The 16,836-nt window shown below is 40.5% G+C and overlaps 4 non-coding genes across 4 annotated transcripts; all 4 read right to left on the bottom strand.

The window, feature by feature from the left end:
- Positions 1–739: 739 nt before the first annotated feature.
- Positions 740–903, bottom strand: LOC149323056 (U1 spliceosomal RNA). The gene has a single exon (XR_016279610.1). It is a non-coding gene; the product is annotated as a U1 spliceosomal RNA (small nuclear RNA).
- Positions 904–4,805: 3,902 nt separating this feature from the next.
- On the bottom strand, positions 4,806–4,969 carry LOC149323055 (U1 spliceosomal RNA). The gene has a single exon (XR_016279609.1). It is a non-coding gene; the product is annotated as a U1 spliceosomal RNA (small nuclear RNA).
- A 4,376-nt stretch (positions 4,970–9,345) lies between these two features.
- Positions 9,346–9,509, bottom strand: LOC149323054 (U1 spliceosomal RNA). Its single transcript, XR_016279607.1, has one exon. It is a non-coding gene; the product is annotated as a U1 spliceosomal RNA (small nuclear RNA).
- A 1,692-nt stretch (positions 9,510–11,201) lies between these two features.
- LOC149323053 (U1 spliceosomal RNA) lies at positions 11,202–11,365 on the bottom strand. Its single transcript, XR_016279502.1, has one exon. It is a non-coding gene; the product is annotated as a U1 spliceosomal RNA (small nuclear RNA).
- Between the last annotated feature and the right edge of the window lie 5,471 nt (positions 11,366–16,836).

Below are 16,836 nucleotides of genomic sequence, written 5' to 3'. Positions count from 1 at the left end.
TTAAGACTTCCCACCCACTGGACTAAACCAGCTAGTCCAGAGCAGTTGCAGAGACACATACTATCCATTTAGGCAGTGTATTACATACTATCCCTCTTTTCAATACTTATCTGAGAATTGGCCAACTTTCTATAGAACTGACATTGAGATATGTTTACAGCTGTCCTTCTTCATAGAACTTCCCAAAAACTGAGGTCTGAGAGGAATCTATCACCAGAAGAAATAGTTAAAGCAATTATTTCTGTTTCAATTGTATATTACTTTTTTACATAGACAATGCAGTTTTTCTTATGTACTGTTTAGCATTTACAGTATATTTAGGGTATGGTGTTAATTTTGATAAATACTTACATACATCCAGTATTCTCATAATACTAGTCATCAGATACATGGCTGCCCTAAGAATAATACAGGGGGAGCAGATTATGAGATTCCCAGATGTTTATTCTATACTGTTGGGTAGACTTTCCAAAGTTTAGACTCAGGATTAGGCTCAGAAGGAGGAGGAGTAAAGATAGCAGGAAACTGAAGTCAAGAAATAGGAAGAAAACTTGGAATGGGAAGGACAGCTATGCAAGAAACAGACAAAATTGCAAAATGTAAAGATATACAACTGGGCATCAAAGTGAGTCGTTCAAGATGTATAACCAAATGGGTCCTCGAATAGATAAAATTGAGTCCAAGTCAGTTAAACAACAAAACAAAACATATCAATTTCTGTCTTTAAACCAAGAATGATCAGGGGAAAGCGCGAACGCAGTCCCCCACTACCACAAATTATGCAGTCGAGTTTCCCGCATTTGGGGAAATCGCAGGGGTCAGCACACCCGGAGTGCAATGGATGAGCCTCACCCTGGGAAAACCACCTTCGTGATCATGGTGTCTCCCCTGCCAGGTAAGTATGAGTTGGAACCGCCTGAATGCCTCCTGGTCCCTCTCTCCCACTCCCTCTCAGGTCACAGTGAGCAGCCTGCAGGACTTGCTGGGAGCTTCACCTGACAGATTGGCACTGCTGCCATGTTCCACTTTGCCGATTTGTGTCTTGGGGTACCACACAATCCCTGATCTGCACCCCATTTTTGCTCCCATAATGCTCTGGTGTGCGCACATTTGCATGCGTACATCTGGTTCCTTCCTTTCTGCAGGCTGCCTATTTGTGTTGCAAGATTGAAGGGAGGTGGAGCTCAGGCATTTCTCCCTGCCCCTGGCTCCGCATAGATTTTCCTTTGTCATTCCCAGCCTTCCTCCCTGCAATCATCTGGAATTCAGAACAGCTGTGGTAACATCGACTACAATCAATTCTGTATATTGGCTGAGTTCTCTGTCTTTTCAGCCTTGAAGTAATTCAAATTCTTTTGGATTTTGTTTGCTTTTCCATGCCCAAAGTCTCGTCAGGACCAACCCAAGACATTTTGCTGATTCCCAATGTCAAGGAATCATTCTCTGAACATTTCTGTCTCTCTGAGGACTTCATGCTGTGCAGTGTGACCCCAAGAACCCAATAATTCAACATTTTAAACCCCAAATTCCTGCTTCCTAAGAACAGCAGCTCCATCCCTCTCCAGCTCTCTCTCTCCATTTAACTTCATGCATCTGAAGAAGTAGACCAAATCTACGAAAGCTAATGCTTTAATGTAGTTCTCCCAGTTAGTCTCAAAGGTGCTAAAAGATCCCTTTGCATACTGTTATTCCAGAATAACATGGCTATATCTCTAAAATCTGCCCCCCCTCAAATAGTCCGCAGAAAGCCTCTTCCTTTATGATTCCCCACCCACTGAACTAAACTTGTTAGTCCAGAGCGGTTACACAGACCTGCTGTATTACAAGCCATCCCTCTTTTCAATCCCTATCACATAATTTGCGAACTTTCTATAGAACTGACCTTTAGTTCATCCATTTTATACGTTTACAGCTGTCCTACTTCATAGAACATTCCAAAAACTGAGGTCTGAGAGGAATCTACCCTAAGAAGAAATAGTTACAGCAATTATCACTCTGTTTAATGTGCATGTCACTTTTTTACATAGTGCAGTTTTTATCTTATTTGTTGTTTAACAATTATGGTATATTGAGGAGATGGTGTTAATTTTGATAAAAGGTTACAAACCTCCAGTATCCTCATCACCAGCTGTATAGCAGCCCTTGAAATAAGTATAGGAGGAGTTGTGTGGAGTATCCCAGAAGGTTGGTTTATACTGTTGAGTGCCTTCAGTGCTAGACTTTCCAAAGCAGTGTCAAGTGGAAAGATATCTCCATAGAATAAAATCATTGCAAATCTAGAGACAGAAAGATAAATATGCTGGTCACAATTGTTGTTGTTATCATTTATTTTTATAGTGCCATCCATGTACATGGTGCTTTACAAGACAATAAAACATTTAGAAGTACTTCAGTAATATAACATATAAAATGCAATATTACAATACAATACTAAAATATTAAAAATGCAATATTAAAATTTAAAAGAAAAGTACAATAAAAAAAGATTTAAAATTGATTTAACCTGTCATGTATGTTTGTATTTCATTTTACATGCAGCTATGATCCGAATCACACTGCAGACATAATCTGGTTTGAGACCATTTTAACTGCTGTGGATCAATGCTAGGGAATTCTGGGAACTGTAGTTTTGTGAGACATTTAGCTTTCTCTGTCAGAGAGCTCTGGTGCCACAATAAACTACAATTCCCAGGAATCCCTAGCACTGAGCAAGGGCAGCTAAAGTGGTCTCAAACCGGATTATTTCTGCAGTGTGTTTTGGACCTACGTTTCTGTGGTATCTTTCTTTTTCCCAAAATACTTTGGGAGGATCTCAGGAGTATGTGGAAACCACATGCGTAACTGGTACATTGGAGTGGGCAACACATACACCAATGTTACAGGTCCAGCATTCCTTAGGGCTATGGCCTTGTTGCTGTTGTTGTTGTGTACCTTCATTTCCACTTTATGGTAACCCTAAGGCAAACATGTCATGGAGTCTTCTAGGCAAGATTTGTTCAGAGGAGGTTTGCCACTGTCTTCCCCTGAGGCTGAGAGTACAGTCGGCCCTTCCTATACACTGATTTTTATACGCGGATTCAAGCATACACGGTTTGAAAATGTTCAAAAAAAGTATAAATTTCAAATATCAAACCTTGATTTTCCATTTTTTATAAGGGACACCATTTTGCTATGTCATTATATTTAATGGGACTTGAGCATACACGGATTTTGTTATACACGGGGGATCTTGGAACCAAACCCCAGCGTATAACAAGGGTCCACTGTATATGGTTTGCCCAGGGTCACACATTAGGTTTCATGGCTGACCAAGGAATCAAACCCTCATCTGCAGAATCATTGTTCAATGCTCAAATGACTATGTCACACTCGTTCTGACAAAATCTAGATCACCACATTTCCAACTCCTCTGAATCTAGATCATGTCCTGGCAACTGTGGAAGGTGAGATGCCCATATTAGCCCACTAAGAAACCTTGGATGATGTACTCCTCACAACCCCTCCTGGGGAAAAACACCAAATTTGTTTTCACCAAATTTTCCAAATGCCTTTTGGTTATGTTTTCAGGCTGCCCTGAGCTATATTATGGCTAGGAGAGGCCTTTTTTTGAAAATAGGAAGTGAATGAAAGTTATTTCATTTTTAAAAAGGCTTTTCCATTGGGTGGGTGCAAGGGAATGCCTGCATCCTCTCAGAAGACATTTGGCAACAACAACAAAATTGAAATGTTGACATTTTAACTCTTTGTCTACCAATGGTGGGCCCTGAGGGCTATAAAAATGGTTCCAGAGGCCATATGTATAGCTTACACTTTGCCCCTCTCCTTCCCAGATGCTGGCTTCAGTCTCTGCTGTTTTGTCTTGCTTTCAATACTAGGATTGTAATCAGATGTTTTGTATACTAGGCTGTTTTGTATACAGTCGGCCCTTCTTATACATGGATTTTTTATACATGGATTCAAGCAATCCACGGTTTGAAAAAGTTTTTAAAAAAGAATAAATTTCAAATATCAAACCTTGATTATCCATTTTTTTATAAGGAACACCATTTTGCTATGTCATTATATTTAATGGGACTTGAGCACCCATGGATTTTGTTATCCACGGGGGATCTTGGAACCAAACCCCAACAAGGGTCCACCATACTAGACAATTCTCCCAAGCGCTTTATTTACCATCCAGCTAAAGAATCCTAAAACATGCCTGGTATCTGATCTTTTAATTGGTATAATGTTGATTATTAGATAAAAGCTAGGGTGGTATAGTGGTTTGAGTACTGGACTACAACTCTCAGCCATGGAAACACCCAGTCTCAGAGAAAGTCTGAGATTCAAACTTTCAGAGAAGGGTTTGATAAATTTGGATAGTTACATACCTCCGATATCCTCATAATACTAGTCCCCAGATATATAGCTGCCCTTGGAATAATTCAGGGGGATTTGAGTATGGGGTTCCCAGATTATACGGTTATACAGATAATACTTATACAGATTATACAAGGTTTATACAGCTGGGTAGCTTCAGTGCTAGACCTTCCAAAATGTACACTCGGGTTTAGACTCAGAAGAAGGGGGAGTAAAGACAGCAGGAAACTGAAGTCAAGAAATCAGAAGAAAACTTGGAATGGGAAGGGCAGCTATAAAACAAGTAGATAAGGTGGTAAAATTTACAGATATACATCTGAGCATCATAGAACAGTCCTTCAGTATGTGATGCTGGAGAAGGGTGCCAAGGATATCATGGTTGACTGCATGAAAGTTAACAACAAAACAAAACATATCAATTTCTATCTTTAAACCAGAATGATCAGGGGAAAGCGCGAACGCAGTCCCCCACTACCACAAATTATGCAGTCGAGTTTCCCGCATTTGGGGAAATCGCAGGGGTCAGCACACCCGGAGTGCAATGGATGAGCCTCACCCTGGGAAAACCACCTTCGTGATCATGGTGTCTCCCCTGCCAGGTAAGTATGAGTTGGAACCGCCTGAATGCCTCCTGGTCCCTCTCTCCCACTCCCTCTCAGGTCACAGTGAGCAGCCTGCAGGACTTGCTGGGAGCTTCACCTGACAGATTGGCACTGCTGCCATGTTCCACTTTGCCGATTTGTGTCTTGGGGTACCACACAATCCCTGATCTGCACCCCATTTTTGCTCCCATAATGCTCTGGTGTGCGCACATTTGCATGCGTACATCTGGTTCCTTCCTTTCTGCAGGCTGCCTATTTGTGTTGCAAGATTGAAGGGAGGTGGAGCTCAGGCATTTCTCCCTGCCCCTGGCTCCGCATAGATTTTCCTTTGTCATTCCCAGCCTTCCTCCCTGCAATCATCTGGAATTCAGAACAGCTGTGGTAACATCGACTACAATCAATTCTGTATATTGGCTGAGTTCTCTGTCTTTTCAGCCTTGAAGTAATTCAAATTCTTTTGGATTTTGTTTGCTTTTCCATGCCCAAAGTCTCGTCAGGACCAACCCAAGACATTTTGCTGATTCCCAATGTCAAGGAATCATTCTCTGAACATTTCTGTCTCTCTGAGGACTTCATGCTGTGCAGTGTGACCCCAAGAACCCAATAATTCAACATTTTAAACCCCAAATTCCTGCTTCCTAAGAACAGCAGCTCCATCCCTCTCCAGCTCTCTCTCTCCATTTAACTTCATGCATCTGAAGAAGTAGACCAAATCTACGAAAGCTAATGCTTTAATGTAGTTCTCCCAGTTAGTCTCAAAGGTGCTAAAAGATCCCTTTGCATACTGTTATTCCAGAATAACATGGCTATATCTCTAAAATCTGCCCCCCCTCAAATAGTCCGCAGAAAGCCTCTTCCTTTATGATTCCCCACCCACTGAACTAAACTTGTTAGTCCAGAGCGGTTACACAGACCTGCTGTATTACAAGCCATCCCTCTTTTCAATCCCTATCACATAATTTGCGAACTTTCTATAGAACTGACCTTTAGTTCATCCATTTTATACGTTTACAGCTGTCCTACTTCATAGAACATTCCAAAAACTGAGGTCTGAGAGGAATCTACCCTAAGAAGAAATAGTTACAGCAATTATCACTCTGTTTAATGTGCATGTCACTTTTTTACATAGTGCAGTTTTTATCTTATTTGTTGTTTAACAATTATGGTATATTGAGGAGATGGTGTTAATTTTGATAAAAGGTTACAAACCTCCAGTATCCTCATCACCAGCTGTATAGCAGCCCTTGAAATAAGTATAGGAGGAGTTGTGTGGAGTATCCCAGAAGGTTGGTTTATACTGTTGAGTGCCTTCAGTGCTAGACTTTCCAAAGCAGTGTCAAGTGGAAAGATATCTCCATAGAATAAAATCATTGCAAATCTAGAGACAGAAAGATAAATATGCTGGTCACAATTGTTGTTGTTATCATTTATTTTTATAGTGCCATCCATGTACATGGTGCTTTACAAGACAATAAAACATTTAGAAGTACTTCAGTAATATAACATATAAAATGCAATATTACAATACAATACTAAAATATTAAAAATGCAATATTAAAATTTAAAAGAAAAGTACAATAAAAAAAGATTTAAAATTGATTTAACCTGTCATGTATGTTTGTATTTCATTTTACATGCAGCTATGATCCGAATCACACTGCAGACATAATCTGGTTTGAGACCATTTTAACTGCTGTGGATCAATGCTAGGGAATTCTGGGAACTGTAGTTTTGTGAGACATTTAGCTTTCTCTGTCAGAGAGCTCTGGTGCCACAATAAACTACAATTCCCAGGAATCCCTAGCACTGAGCAAGGGCAGCTAAAGTGGTCTCAAACCAGATTATTTCTGCAGTGTGTTTTGGACCTACGTTTCTGTGGTATCTTTCTTTTTCCCAAAATACTTTGGGAGGATCTCAGGAGTATGTGGAAACCACATGCGTAACTGGTACATTGGAGTGGGCAACACATACACCAATGTTACAGGTCCAGCATTCCTTAGGGCTATGGCCTTGTTGCTGTTGTTGTTGTGTACCTTCATTTCCACTTTATGGTAACCCTAAGGCAAACATGTCATGGAGTCTTCTAGGCAAGATTTGTTCAGAGGAGGTTTGCCACTGTCTTCCCCTGAGGCTGAGAGTACAGTCGGCCCTTCCTATACACTGATTTTTATACGCGGATTCAAGCATACACGGTTTGAAAATGTTCAAAAAAAGTATAAATTTCAAATATCAAACCTTGATTTTCCATTTTTTATAAGGGACACCATTTTGCTATGTCATTATATTTAATGGGACTTGAGCATACACGGATTTTGTTATACACGGGGGATCTTGGAACCAAACCCCAGCGTATAACAAGGGTCCACTGTATATGGTTTGCCCAGGGTCACACATTAGGTTTCATGGCTGACCAAGGAATCAAACCCTCATCTGCAGAATCATTGTTCAATGCTCAAATGACTATGTCACACTCGTTCTGACAAAATCTAGATCACCACATTTCCAACTCCTCTGAATCTAGATCATGTCCTGGCAACTGTGGAAGGTGAGATGCCCATATTAGCCCACTAAGAAACCTTGGATGATGTACTCCTCACAACCCCTCCTGGGGAAAAACACCAAATTTGTTTTCACCAAATTTTCCAAATGCCTTTTGGTTATGTTTTCAGGCTGCCCTGAGCTATATTATGGCTAGGAGAGGCCTTTTTTTGAAAATAGGAAGTGAATGAAAGTTATTTCATTTTTAAAAAGGCTTTTCCATTGGGTGGGTGCAAGGGAATGCCTGCATCCTCTCAGAAGACATTTGGCAACAACAACAAAATTGAAATGTTGACATTTTAACTCTTTGTCTACCAATGGTGGGCCCTGAGGGCTATAAAAATGGTTCCAGAGGCCATATGTATAGCTTACACTTTGCCCCTCTCCTTCCCAGATGCTGGCTTCAGTCTCTGCTGTTTTGTCTTGCTTTCAATACTAGGATTGTAATCAGATGTTTTGTATACTAGGCTGTTTTGTATACAGTCGGCCCTTCTTATACATGGATTTTTTATACATGGATTCAAGCAATCCACGGTTTGAAAAAGTTTTTAAAAAAGAATAAATTTCAAATATCAAACCTTGATTATCCATTTTTTTATAAGGAACACCATTTTGCTATGTCATTATATTTAATGGGACTTGAGCACCCATGGATTTTGTTATCCACGGGGGATCTTGGAACCAAACCCCAACAAGGGTCCACCATACTAGACAATTCTCCCAAGCGCTTTATTTACCATCCAGCTAAAGAATCCTAAAACATGCCTGGTATCTGATCTTTTAATTGGTATAATGTTGATTATTAGATAAAAGCTAGGGTGGTATAGTGGTTTGAGTACTGGACTACAACTCTCAGCCATGGAAACACCCAGTCTCAGAGAAAGTCTGAGATTCAAACTTTCAGAGAAGGGTTTGATAAATTTGGATAGTTACATACCTCCGATATCCTCATAATACTAGTCCCCAGATATATAGCTGCCCTTGGAATAATTCAGGGGGATTTGAGTATGGGGTTCCCAGATTATACGGTTATACAGATAATACTTATACAGATTATACAAGGTTTATACAGCTGGGTAGCTTCAGTGCTAGACCTTCCAAAATGTACACTCGGGTTTAGACTCAGAAGAAGGGGGAGTAAAGACAGCAGGAAACTGAAGTCAAGAAATCAGAAGAAAACTTGGAATGGGAAGGGCAGCTATAAAACAAGTAGATAAGGTGGTAAAATTCAGGGGGATTTGAGTATGGGGTTCCCAGATTATACGGTTATACAGATAATACTTATACAGATTATACAAGGTTTATACAGCTGGGTAGCTTCAGTGCTAGACCTTCCAAAATGTACACTCGGGTTTAGACTCAGAAGAAGGGGGAGTAAAGACAGCAGGAAACTGAAGTCAAGAAATCAGAAGAAAACTTGGAATGGGAAGGGCAGCTATAAAACAAGTAGATAAGGTGGTAAAATTCAGGGGGATTTGAGTATGGGGTTCCCAGATTATACGGTTATACAGATAATACTTATACAGATTATACAAGGTTTATACAGCTGGGTAGCTTCAGTGCTAGACCTTCCAAAATGTACACTCGGGTTTAGACTCAGAAGAAGGGGGAGTAAAGACAGCAGGAAACTGAAGTCAAGAAATCAGAAGAAAACTTGGAATGGGAAGGGCAGCTATAAAACAAGTAGATAAGGTGGTAAAATTTACAGATATACATCTGAGCATCATAGAACAGTCCTTCAGTATGTGATGCTGGAGAAGGGTGCCAAGGATATCATGGTTGACTGCATGAAAGTTAACAACAAAACAAAACATATCAATTTCTATCTTTAAACCAGAATGATCAGGGGAAAGCGCGAACGCAGTCCCCCACTACCACAAATTATGCAGTCGAGTTTCCCGCATTTGGGGAAATCGCAGGGGTCAGCACACCCGGAGTGCAATGGATGAGCCTCACCCTGGGAAAACCACCTTCGTGATCATGGTGTCTCCCCTGCCAGGTAAGTATGAGTTGGAACCGCCTGAATGCCTCCTGGTCCCTCTCTCCCACTCCCTCTCAGGTCACGGTCACCAGCCTGCAGGACTTGCTGGGAGATTCACCTGATAGATTGGCACTGCTGCCATGTTCCACTTTGCTGATTTGTGTCTTGGGGTACCACACAATCCCTGACCTGCACCCCATTTTTTCTCCCATAATGCTCTGGCATGCGCACATTTGCATGCTTGTGTCTGGCCCTTCTTTTCTATGGCAATTGCAGGCATCCCATTGGTGTTGCAAGATTGAAGGGAGGTGGAGCTCAGGCATTTCCTCCTCCTTCTGCTTTGTATAGATTTTCCTCTATCTTTCGCAGCCTTGTTCCCAGCATTTGGAAACCAGAATGGCTGTAGCAGCAACTTCAACTGTAGCTGATTTTGTATAATGGCTGAGTTCTCTGGTTCTCTGGCCTTTGCAAAATCAAAATACTTTTGGCCTTTGTTTGCTTTTCCATAGCCCAAGACCCATGATGTTTCACTGCCTGATTCCCAATGTCAAGGAATCATTTTAATCTGAACATTCCTGTCTCAGAGATCTTCATGCTGTTTAGTGTGACACCAAGAACACAGTAATTTCCCACTGGTCAAACTTGATATTCTTGCTCCCTGGGAACAGCAGCTCCATCCTTCTCCAGCTTTCTCTCTCCAGTTGACTCCATGCATCTGAGGAAGCAGACCATGTCTATGAAAGCCTATGCTACAATGTTCTTCTCCCAGTTAGTCTGAAAGGTGCTACAAGATCCCTTTGCATACTGATATTTCAGACTAACATGGCTGTGTCTCTGGATTCTCCCCCCCCCCCCACAAACTATACCCCCAAAAGACCCTCCTGTTGGGTTGCGGAGAGGGGCAGGGGTAAAAAGTAAGAAATAAATATATTATTATTATTAGTAGTAGTAGTAGTAGTAGTAGTATTCCTTTAGGATTCCCCACCCATTGGACTAAACCAGTTAGTCCAGAGCAGTTACACGGACACACAATATCCATTTAGACACAGTGTATTACAAGTCATACCTCTTTTCAATACCTATAGATAGTATTTGCCAACTTTATATAGAACTGACCTTGAGATCATCCATTTGATATGTTTGCACTGTCCTTCCAAAAACTGAGTTCTGAGAGGAATCTTAAGCTAAGAAGAAATAGTTAAAACAATTATTACTCTGTTTCAATTGTATATTGCTTTTTCACATAGACAATGCAGATTTTCTTATGTATTGTTTAGCATTTACAGTATATTTAGGGTATGGTGTTAATTCTGATAAATACTTACATACATCCAGTATCCTCATAATACTAGTCATCAGATATATGGCTGTCCTAGGAATGATACAGGGGGAGCAGAGTATGAGATTCCCAGATGTTTAGTTTATACTGTTGGGTAGACTTTCTAAAGTTTAGACTCAGGATTAGGCTCAGAAGGAGGAGGAGTAAAGATAGCAGGAAACTGAAGTCAAGAAATAGGAAGAAAACTTGGAATGAGAAGTGCAGCTATGAAAAAAGAAGACAAGATTGCAAAATGTAAAGATATATAACTGAGCACCAAGGTTAAAATAGCCATTCAAGATGTACAACCAAATGGATCTTTGAACAGATAAAATTGACTCCAGGTCAGTTAAACAACAAGAAAGTAACATGTCAATTTCTATCTTTAAACCAGAACGATCAGGGGAAAGCGCGAACGCAGTCCCCCACTACCACAAATTATGCAGTCGAGTTTCCCGCATTTGGGGAAATCGCAGGGGTCAGCACACCCGGAGTGCAATGGATGAGCCTCACCCTGGGAAAACCACCTTCGTGATCATGGTGTCTCCCCTGCCAGGTAAGTATGAGTTGCAGCCCCAGCCATGCCTCCTGGACCATCCTGGCCACTCTTTCCCAGGTTACAGTAAGCACACTTACCAACCTGTATGTCCTGCTAGGACCTTCACTGACAGAGTGGCACTACTGTCATGTTCCACTTTGCTGATTTGTGTCTTGGAGCACCATATAATCCCTGATCTGCACCCTGTTTTTGTTCCCATAATCCTTTGGCGTGCACATATTTGCATGCTCACATGTGGTTGCTTCCTTCCCACATAGACTGCAGGTGGCCATACATTTAGGTAGTTCATTGGTGCTGCAAGAGAGAAGGGAGGTGGAGCTCAGACATTTCTTCCCCTTCCACCTCTGGAGATATTTTGATCCTTATCTTACCTCCCACCTTACTAAGAAAAGAAATGCCTGAAGCAATTACAATGAATGCAGTAGCTTTTCATACTAGCTAGCTTCTCTGCCATTGTGCATTTTTTTAAAAAATCTTTCAGCTTTTGTTTGCTCTTCCATAGCCCAAACTTTATTCAGGGCTGACCCAAGACATTTTGCTGTCTGAGACTCAGCATAAAATCATGCACCCCTGGTACCAACTAAAATCTATCTAGTAAAATGGCATTAAAAAGGAGTACGGTTGGCCCTCCATATCAACAGATTTTTATCCACAGATTCAACCGTTCATGGTTTGAAAGCACTCCCCCAAAAAATTAAATTCCAAAAAGCAAACCTTGATTTTGCCATTTTATAAATGACGTCATTTGACTATGCCATTGTACAGTTGGCCCTTCTTATACGTGGATTTTTATAAACGGATTCAAGCATACACGGTTTGAAAATGTTCAAAAAAGGATAAATTTCAAATATCAAACCCTGATTTTCCATTTTTTATAAGGGACACCATTTTGCTCTGTCATTATATTTAATGGGACTTGAGCATACATGGATTTTGTTATCCACGGCCCACGGGGGATCTTGGAACCAAACCCCAGCATATAACAAGGGTCTACTGTATATAATGGGACGTCAGCATCAATGATTTTCGTATCCACAGGCATCTTGGATCGGGTGATAAGATGTCCTAACTGCACAGGAGGCCAAAGTACCACAGAATGCAGGACATTCGATAAAAATGTAGGACATTACAAAATAGTAGCTAAAAACACTAATATAAATTCGTCCTTGTTAGTCATGCTCAAAATGGAGAACATTTTGAAGTTCCTCCTGGACAGATTATTAGATTAATGTGAGTAATATTTCAGAAAAATCTGCAGATTTTTGAAGGTTGAAAAGTAGGTCATGTCCTGGAAGATGTTTGGTCACCCTGGTTCTGGAACTAAACCCCAGAGGATACCAAGGGCCTACTGTGTCAACAATATTTGACCATTGTAAAGATCTAAAAGATCTGTATCACTGTAAGCAGCCCTTTGAAAATTTAGGACAAGAATCATGATTTGGATCCATCTGCTCCTATTACATTTCATTTAACTCCCATAACTGTGTACAGTATATACCTGAGCATTCACTCTGTAAGCATCTGAAGAAGTAGACTTATATCCATGAAAACTCATGGAAAAATAAATATCAGTTAATCTTAAAGTTGCTAGATTCCTTCCTTCCTTCCTTCCTTCCTTCCTTCCTTCCTTCCTTCCTTCCCTCCCCTCTCCTACTCTTCCTCATGCAACAAAAAAGGAAAGTGATGACACACTCATTTACACTGCAGAAGTAAAGCAGCTTGGCATCACTTTAACTACTGTGACTCAATACTAGGGAATCCTGGGATCTGTAGTTCCATTATATATTTATCCTTCTCTACCAGAGAGCTCTGGTGCCACAACAAATTACAGCTCCAAGGAGTTCTACTGCATTTAAATGTGGCTGTTGAAGTGGTGTCAAACAGCACTATTTCTGCAGTGCAGATGGGTGAATCCATGGATAAAGAATCTGTGTATATAAGGCCAACTATATAGTGGGCCCTTTGTATCTCCTGGGGTTTGGTTCCAGGATCCCCGTGGATACCAAAATCCATAACAACAACAACAACAATGTACCAAAGCAGTTTACATTCAGTTAGCTCGGAGAGGAGAGAAGGGGGCACAAACCTGCTTTTTCCAGCATGTTTAGGAAAACAAACAAACTACTGCAGCCTCTCCTGACTGTGATCTTCCTATTTTTGCCATCTGGAACCACTCTGATGTTACACCTGTCCCAGTTTTGGCTGTGAAATGCTGGGTGATATTCCCTCAGCCAGAGCTGTGGTACCTTAAAACCTGAATGGAAGACCAGAGCCCATCTCAATGTCCCAAATATGCAACCATATCACTGTAAGAAGCTCATAGCAAAAGTTGAGCAATTGTTACCAGGATTTACTAGTCCAGAAAAATAAAAATGTATGAAGCTGAATTCTTTCGTAAACCAGCTTTCTGTCTTAAAAATGATTTGGAATGGTAGGGAGAACTGATTAATATTGCAGTCTCAATTCCCAGTCTTTTGCTTACAATAAAAAATGCTTTCACTTATAGTATCCTCACAGCACTTACTCACCAAATACTTGACTGTCCTTAGAAAAGGGACTGGAAGATGTGAGTTCCCAAATGATTTGCTTAGTTATGGTGTTGTTCATTGCCGTCAAGTCTACTTTGATTTATTGCAGCCCTACAAATAGTAGATCACTGGTACTGTAGAAATAATGTCATTTCACACCACTTTACATGCTGTTGCTCCATCCCATGGAATCCTGGAATCTGTAGTTTTACAAAGTCTTGAGCTGTCTCTGCCAGAGTGCTGGTGCCTCAGAAAACTACAAATCACAGGATCCTGTAGGATGGTGCCACGGCAGTTAAAGTGGTGTCAAACTGCATTATTTTCTACAGTGTAGATGCACCCCTAAGTCATCCTGTTATCAACAGGGCTGCTCTGGTCTTGCAATCTCGCAATGGCTTTCTTGACTGAGTCCAGTCACCTCTAATTCTGTCATCATAGTAATAATAATGGCTATAATTGTTGCAGATAGGTTATGTAATAATTGCCTTATCATCTAAATCTATACTATGCAACTTTGTTTAAATCATTTGATTATGTTAATATATAGGAATTTGTACAAGTTTTATATTTTAATAACTTTTTAATATAATAGGATAATCTGAAACCATGACCTTGAAATTTTACTCCAGGAGATAGGTCTGTTTATAGTTATCTACACTCTGGACTGGAATCGTTGTTGTTGTTTCTTAACGTATACCCAATTTACTTTTCTGATATTCTCTCCATTGGTGTTGTAATTATACGTTGCTTATGCCGTGTGTATATGAGCATATACTGTTCTGATGTCACTGTTTTTCTTTTTCTTTCTGTGCTGGCTGTGTGCTGTAATAAAATATTCATAATAATAATAATAATAAGTATTATTATTATTATTTATAACGCATTTTCCACCAAAATAACATATACAATTAAAAACAAAACACCACACTATAAAATGCTAAACTACTAAAATAATATACAATTATGCTAAACCAGTTTTCTTCTTTTCCTACTGCCATCTACCCTAACAAGCATTACTGTCTTTTCTAAAGAGTCTTTTCTTCTTATGATGTGTCCAGAGTATGGCAGTCGCTTCTTAGTCATCCTCGCTATGTTAATATGTTTATATTATATTATGGGAGCCAGCATGGTGTACTGGTTGGAGCACTGGACTATAGCTCTGGAGAACAGGCTACAAAACCCACTGGGTGACCTTGGGCAAGTCACACTCTCTCAGCCTCAGAGGATGGCCATGGAAAACCCCCTCCGAAGAAAACTTGTTAAGTTGAAAGTGACTTGATGGTACACAACACCCACACACACACATACCTCTGTGAGCCAGTGTGGAGTAGTGGTTCGAGTGTCCAACTGTGACTCTGGAGACCAGGGTTCAATTCCAAGCTTGGCTATGGAAACCCACTGGGTGACCTTGGGCAAGTCACACTCTCTCAGCCTCAGATAATGACAATGGCAAACCTCCTCCGCCCCGTGATGGGGTCACCATGAGTCAATGACTTGAAGGCACACAACAACCACAAAGGCGGGAGCTGAGGGCACCTTCCAAGGGGGAATGGCACTGAATGGAGACAGGAAGTTTAGAAAAGTCCCTTAAGCACTTATGTATGAATGGCTCTGTTAAATGGTAGCCTTTGCAGTGAGTTTTACTTAGTTGCAGCAGGTAGGAAGGCCTCTGTATTTTGGGGGAGAAGGCTGGCACAGTTTAGGAGAAAGTTGGTTTGACTTTCTCCCAAGAAGTATTATTACCTCCTAGGGCTATTATTTTTTTTCCCCTAGAGGTAGGTTTACATTTTTTTTTAAGAGGAAGGTTTCATAATAAATACTGGATAATGGTTGTAGTCTTGGACTATGATTCTGGAGACCAGGGTTTGATTCCCCTGGCTCAGCTGTGAAACGCACTGGGTGACCTTGGGCAAGTCACACTCTCTCAGCTTCAGAGGAAGGCAATGGAAAACTTTATTTGAACAAGTCTTGCCAAGAACCCCCCATGATAGGTTTGCCTTAGGGTCGCTATAAATGACTTGAAGGCACACAACAACAACAACAAACTGGGTGTGACTGCAATGGAAGAGGTGGTGGTTGCGGTCTCGCAGGTCCTCCTTTTCAAGAACATGTCCTACATTTCAGCCTTCTGTCCAGGAAGAATTTCAAAATGTCTTCCATTTTGAACATGACTAAGAAGCGTGAACTTATATTTCTATGAGTGTTTTGAGCTTTTATTAGGTCTTGTCCAAGGTTTTTCTTTAATGTTCCTCATTTTGAGCATGACTAAGAAACATGAATTTTTATTTATTCTTTTAGCTGTTATTTGGAAATGATGTACATTTTTTCTTGAATTTCCTCCATTTTAATCATGGCTAAGAAGCACGATATCTATTTATATGAGTGTTTTTAACTGCTATTGGGTTCATATCCTATTTCTTGAATGTCCTCCATTTTGAGCATGACTAGGAAGCATGGGTTTATAATCTTATGAGTGTCTTGAGCCTTTATTTGGTCATGTTCTACATTTTATTGAATGTCCTCCATTCCAAGCATGACTATAGCACATGAATGTATATTTCTGTGAGTCTTTTGAGCTTTTATTGGATCATGTCCTACATTTTTATTGACTGTCCTCCAGTTTGCGCATGACTAAGAAGCATGGATTTGTATTTACATTAGTGTTTTGAGTTTTTATTTGGGACAGGAGGGCTACAGAGATGTTTCTTGTGTGCAGAATTAAACCAGCTTGACACCACTTTAACTGCCATGGCAAATCCTACAGAAATCTTGGGATTTGTAGTTTGGTGAGGTATCCAGATGAGTCTGTCAAAGAATGCACTGGTGACTTGCCAAACTACAAATCCCAAGATTCTACAGGATAGACTTGTGGAAGCTAAAGTGGTGTCAAACTGCTTAAATTCTGCAGTGTGGATACACCCCTGGGGAAGACCTGGTGGATTTTCCAG

This window comes from Sceloporus occidentalis, unplaced genomic scaffold (assembly GCF_023333645.1).
Source record: "Sceloporus occidentalis isolate IW3139 unplaced genomic scaffold, rSceOcc1.0.p SCAF_1, whole genome shotgun sequence".
NCBI classification, from domain to species: domain Eukaryota; kingdom Metazoa; phylum Chordata; class Lepidosauria; order Squamata; family Phrynosomatidae; genus Sceloporus; species Sceloporus occidentalis.
The sequence above is the reverse complement of the archived record's forward strand: the minus strand, read 5'-3'. Positions and strand labels throughout refer to the sequence as shown.